At 37.9% G+C, this 6,606-nt stretch overlaps 1 non-coding gene across 1 annotated transcript; it reads right to left on the bottom strand.

Moving 5' to 3' along the window:
• Nucleotides 1-6,284: 6,284 nt before the first annotated feature.
• On the bottom strand, nucleotides 6,285-6,394 carry LOC122022107. The gene has a single exon (XR_006122847.1). It is a non-coding gene; the product is annotated as a small nucleolar RNA R71 (small nucleolar RNA).
• Between the last annotated feature and the right edge of the window lie 212 nt (nucleotides 6,395-6,606).

The following is a 6,606-nucleotide window of genomic DNA, read 5'->3' as shown; positions in this document are numbered from 1 at the left end:
TTCTATAAACAACAAGTAAAGAATAACCATAAAATACTAAAGGAAGGTCATAACTAAAAAATACCCAAAAGCATACATAGTCATAATGCAAAGTATCCCATAAGTACAATAAGTCAAAAGTAATAGTTCCTAGAGGTCACTCATCCTCATCCTCATCCCCATCATCAGCTTGAAGATAATCAAACATCCTCCGCTGCTCCCTCTCTAATGCATCAGTATGGTCTGTCATCTCCTGACGAAAATCTACAATTTGTCCTTGGAGAGAGTTGTACTAATCATTCATCTTAGTCTCTAATGAGTCAAGCCGACTAAAAATGTCATCTCGAAGACGACTAAAGAAATTGCTAGTCGGTGGGAGAGATGCATAGGAATTGCTCTGAGCATTATCAAAATAAGGCGTTAAGGCAACTCTTGGATCAACAATCGACGGAAGAGGGTCTTTGATTGGAATTGGATCATCCTCAGCAACATGTTCCTCGGCTACGGGTGGGATAAACCGTGGATGGTTCCGCTTATAGACAAGTCTTTCAGCACTAGTCCTAGCCAAGGACAACTGACGAATCCCAACTAGATCAAACTCAGACAACTTAATTAATTCACTGCGGTTGAACTCCTACCCCTAAAGAAGCAATGTAAGTGGTGAGGACATGACACTGGATCATGTGGACTTTATTCGAGATGTTGTACCCCAAATAATAGATAATAGATCGGAAAACCCAGTATCCTAAGTCAAAGTCAAGATGGTGTCTTAGCACGTACATCAAAAAGAGATGAACTAGATGCAGAACCCCCTGATCCCTAGATGACAAAGGATGAATGCAAGATACAACCATCTTATAAAGGGCATTGTCAGTTGGACTCAGTGGTACAGTAGACATTTTCTTAAGACATGCCCTCTTAAAAAAATCGGCATACATAAGATCTAGAGTAAGATGGGCAAAAGGAGCAGGTAATGTGTCGGGAAAGGAAGCACTAAAAAAGATACTGTTAATAGAGGGTTGAATTCTCAAAAATCTGAGAAACATATCAAAGTCAAATAACATGTCCCTAGTAGCAACTCTAGTTTTATAATGATGAGAGTCAATTTCACATAAGGTATGATAGAATTCAGAACATAGAATTGGGTTGTAAGCATGACGACAGAAGACAACGCTGCCAAGTTGAAAGTGTTGAGTAATAGCTATGACTTCCGGACAATATGTTTGATAGAAAGGAAGGTCCAGACAATGAGTTCCTATAACTTTAAACTTTTTATTAGGAAAGACTGACGCAGATCTTCAGTTGAAAATCTAGGTCCCTGATTGGGATTTAAGGAGCTAGCCTCATTTTTCGCAGTTGTTCTATTCTTTTCACTAATAATAAAGGAATAAATTTAATAACTTCTAAATAGATAAAGAAAGAAGGTTCGGAGAGAGATTACCGAGGCATTATCGTGCTCTGAGGAAAGCTAGATCTGACGAAATAAACTTCGAAAGCAGAGAAGAAGCCAAAGAGGAGAGGAGAGTGGGATGAGGCTTGGGTTCTGCTCAAGCAATGTATATATAGAGTTGGATCGGTTGACTGATAAGGGGTTCGGTCGACCGATCCCTTTAATACGGTGCCCTTTTTGGCCTAATAGTCATCGTTCAGTCAACGAAACATGGGTTTGGTCGACCGATAAAGTTACACTGGTAGAGATTAAAATTAGGTTTTCGGTCAACGGAACCTATTTTCGGTCGACTGAACAATTGAAGAAGCTCAAGTGATATTTAAGTTTTTGGTCAACTGATAAAAAGTTTTGGCCGACTGATAAATTAAACATGATTTTACCATATCAATTGTTGAATTGGTCGATCGAACATATCGTTCGGTTGACAGAACATTTTTTTTTAATAATTTAATTAATAATTTAAAACAATTAAGTGAAGTTTTAAAATAATTTTAATTAAGTTTTAAAAATAATTTTATTAAGTTTTAAAATAATTTTAAAAAGATAATTGTAATTAAGTTTTTAAAATAATTTTCATTAAGTTTTAAAAATAATTTAAATTAAGTTTTAAAATAATTTTAATTAAGTTTTAAAATAATTTTATTAAGTTTTTAAAATAATTTTAATTAATTTTTAAAGTAATTTAGTTAAGTTTTCAAATAATTTAATTAAATTTTAAAATAATTTTAATTAAGTTTTCAAAATAATTTAATTAATTTTTAAAATAATTTAATTAATTTTTAAAATAATTTAATTAAGTTTTAAAATAATTTTAATTAAGTTTTTAAAATAATTTATTAAGATAATTTAATAATAATTTTAATTGAGTTTTTTTAATTATTAAGTTTTTTAAAAATAATTTAGTTAAGTGTTTTTTTAAAATTTTTTAAATTTGAATTAAATTAAATTTTAATTGAAGTTAAGTTTGAATTTGAATTTAAGTTTTAAATTGAATTTGAATTAAATTTTGAAAAAAAGTTATTGAACCCATGTTAGATTTCAAACTTAGCTTTGGATTAATCAAGCAGACTTCCTAAGAATAAGTTTTCAGTTTAGTGGTGAGGCATAAGACCTTCTTGTATGTCTACAGTGGACCATGTTGGTGCGGGTAGCATTCGACGATCAAACCTGAGTTTTGATTATGTCAAAGGGTCCAAAGTTAAGTTGTCTTGTTATCTAACAAAGTTGATTGAGCTTGCAGGAAAAATCCTAAGCGTTTTTAGACAAAAGTCCTAGTGGATTCTAGGCAAGTGGAAAACCCTAGGGGGTGGTAACTCTAGGTCCTAGGGGGCGGTAAACCTAGGTGAGGAAAAGTCCAAGCTGTGATTATGCAGGTGGAAAACCCTAGGGGGTGGTAATCCTAGGTCCTAGGAGGCGGTAACCCTAGGTGAAAAATCTTGGCGAGTCGAGTGCTTTGGACAAAATCCTAGTGTTAGAGACTCTAGGTTGAAATCCTGGTGGTCGCGGACCAGGTGGAAGTCTGGGCGGGTCATGGAGGGAATGTCCAGCATGAAGACCAGAAGCATCGGGCGCTGAGTAAAAGTCCAGTCGATCTAGAGGACCGGTCTGGCAACAGGTAACTTCTCGGCCTGAGAGGAATAGGTGAGGATGTGTTCCCCTATAAGGGAACAGTAGTTTGATATAAAGAAAAGTGTTGTCAGACGTAAGAGTATGGTTGTCCAAGCAGTTTGATATGAAGGATTTGGGAGAATGTGGACATATTCTTAGGATCAAAGTAATAAGGGATCGCAAGAAAAGAATATTGTGCTTATTCCAAGCTTCATACATCGATACTATCTTAGCTCATTTTAGCATGCAAAACTCCAAGAAAGGTTTTCTACCTTTTCGGCATGGAGTACCTTTATCTAAAGAGATGTCTCCTAAAAACATAAAAGGAAATAGAGGACATGAAGGCAGTTCTTTATGCTTCAGCTGTAGGAAGCCTAATGTATGCATTGCTATGTACGAGACCGGATATCTATTTTGCCGTTGGCATGGTTAATAGATATCAAAGTAATCCAAGACAGGGACATTGGACTGCTGTAAAACATATATTAAAGTGCATGAAAAGGACTAGAGATTATATGCTAATTTACCAGGCAGATGATTTACCTGTTTTGGGACAATCTTCAGACTCTACCATGAAAGCTGAGTATGTAGCAGCCTCTGAGGCAGCCAAAGAAGCTATATGGCTCAGAAACTTCTTAATGGACATAGATGTGATTCCTGATTTGCCCAAATTATTATAATCTTTTGTGATAATAGTGGTGCAGTAGCAAACTCGAAGGAACCACGAGCCCATAAGGCAAGTAAACCCATTGAGCGCAAGTACCACCTAATACGAGACATCATAAAACAAGGAGAAGTTGTTATCGCCAACATTGCATCAACAGATAACCTGGATCCTTTCACTTAGGCCCTTCAGGCGAGAGCTTTTGATGGGCATGTTGAGGAGATGAGAATCAGATGTATGACAATATATATGGCAGCATAGTCTTTTAGTATAAGTGAGAGATTGTTAGGATGTATACTAAAAGCCTAGCTTTTTATATGAACATTTATTTTGATATGAGAATCACATTGGTTAAATGTCTGCATTTAGTAAAATGTAATTTTTCATTTAATTTATATTGTAGATAATATGGTGTGTGGTTGATGTGTGTAAATATTATGATAGTTTATACATGTTTTTACGTACATTCACTTGCTTTATACGTACATATTCTCTGTATGATCGCCTCTTTTATGATGTACTCATCATATATACTCTTTTGTTTGGATATCTACTATTTCTTTGGTTTTGTGTTGACAGGGATAACTTTCAGAGCAAAAACAACGATTGTCGACGCACTGGAACAAGCCAGAGAACACGACCATGCAACCTCGCACGGTCGTTCGGCCAAACAGGAGAAGGAAAGTGCACGGTCGTGCAACCTTGCATGGTCGTGCGACCAACCCAGAGGCAGATCAGTACATGGTCGTGCATACTTGCACGATCGTCCCCCCCATGACCGAAGCCAAGCAGTACACGGTCGTGCAGTCCTGCATGGTCGTGCCCCCAGAGCCGAGCCCTAGGTTCACACGGTCGTGCCAATTGGCACAATCGTGCAGCGTAGCCAGAGGCAAGAAAGGGCATGTCCGTGCCATCCTTACACGGCCATGCCACCGCAACCGCGCCCTATCCTATAAAAGGATTTTAACCCTTTTCCTCAAGGGGGGAAAGCCGAGAAGCGAGCCATCAGGGAGAGAATTGACTTGGTGCCATTCTACGCTATCTAGGACATCCGTCCAGTGATCCTTCTTCACCACATCAACTCCAGAAGCAAAGGATTGGATCTGAAGATCACACGTCGTCGTTGGATAAGCGTCTTTTCTCTTTCTCTCTTCTTGTTTGAGAATTGTATGCTTAACATTATGTCTTCGGGGTTTTCTCTGGCGTCTATGGAGTAGAATCTTTGTTCTAGGATAAGGGAGTAGTTGTGGATTGGTTTGATGTAAGACTCATACTTTTGCCTCTATTTCATTGGATGATTTCGCGTGCTTTGTTTCGATTACTCGATCTCTATATCATGTTAATTGATTGTGTAGGAATTGCCTATCTCGTAGAGAGAATATCCTAGATCGTACACCCGAGGGGCCCTAGTGACAGGGGTAACCCATTCACGGACATCTAGGGTACTTCCTTGAAAGGAAAGACAACTCCTCCATAAGGAAGTAAGAGACCAAACTAAACTCCTTATCTCTATCCTTAGTGACATCAATTAGAGTAGTGTCCTTGTGATCTACCGAGGCGCCCTAGTGACAGGGGTTAACCGTAACAAGATTTCATAGGGATCTTCTTTATTTGGTACCTAAGAATAGATACTTCAGCTTCCGGCAAATGCATATTGATGGACAATGAGTAAAGGAAAGAATGTGATACATCAATACCACCACAATGAAACCAAACTCCTAGAACTCGTTATAACCAAGTAAATTACTCTCTCTTCACTAATTCTCGTTTCTGCTTCTCATTCCCTTTTCTTTAGATAACTCACAACCATCGATAGTTTATCTAATCTTAGGTGAATCATTGCTAGTGCTTATAACCAGTTCTCGTGGGATTGATAATCTTATTACTGACGATGAATCCGTGCACTTACGGATCATAACAAGTTTTTAGCGCCGTTGTCGGGGACTGCGTCTATAACATTAGCAATAATCAATTAGATTAGAGTAAACTTAGTTTTTCCTTTATTTTTCCTTTTTCTAACATTCTGCATTTTAGAGTTAAATAAGTCTATTTTTATTTTCTTTATTATCTACATTTCATTCCATATCTTATTTTTGCATGCGTAGAGCTAATCTTTCAGGACAACTTTTATCGTTCGATTCAGAGATTGATAGGACTTTCCTGAGAAGAAGAAACCTACAGAAAGCATTTCAGACAGTACAAGAATCTTCAGAGATGGCTGACAAACTGTTGAAGAATTATGCAGCACCTTATGCACGAGGGGTTCGGTCTAGCATCACTCGACCACTAATCGAAGCCAACAATTTTGAAATCAAGCCTGCAATGATCCACATGGTTCAGCAGAATCAATTCGGAGGAGAACCGCACGATGATCCAAACCATCACTTAGAGTTTTTTTACGAGATATGCGATACTATGAAAGTGAATGGAGTCCCTCCAGAATCAGTGAGATTACCTCTTTTCGGGGTTTCCCTGAAAGACAGAGCCAAGCAGTGGCTAAATTCCCTTCCAGCAAACAACATATCATCTTGGGAGCAGTGTGAGCAGAAATTTCTGGACAAGTTTTACCCACCGAGCAAAACTACCCACATGAGGAACTTGATTGCTAGCTTTAAACAGATAGACTCAGAATCATTATTTGAAGCCTGGGACATATTCAAAAGTATGCTGAGGCAGTGCCCCCATCATGGCTTTGAGAAATGGCTGGTTCCACACACCTTCTACAATGGAATAAACTATCACATGAAGGTATCCCTCGACTCTACAGCAGGAGGAGCACTAATGAACAAGAGCCTTGATGAAGCCGAAGAGATCATAGAGAATATGGTGCAGAACCACCATCAGTGGGCAACTGAAAGATCTGGTGGTTCTTTCTTGGGGCATCTAATAAAGGCATCAGGAAAAT

Source organism: Zingiber officinale, chromosome 9A, assembly GCF_018446385.1.
Source record: "Zingiber officinale cultivar Zhangliang chromosome 9A, Zo_v1.1, whole genome shotgun sequence".
Lineage (NCBI taxonomy): Eukaryota > Viridiplantae > Streptophyta > Magnoliopsida > Zingiberales > Zingiberaceae > Zingiber > Zingiber officinale.
This window is presented reverse-complemented; position numbering and strand designations above follow the sequence as displayed.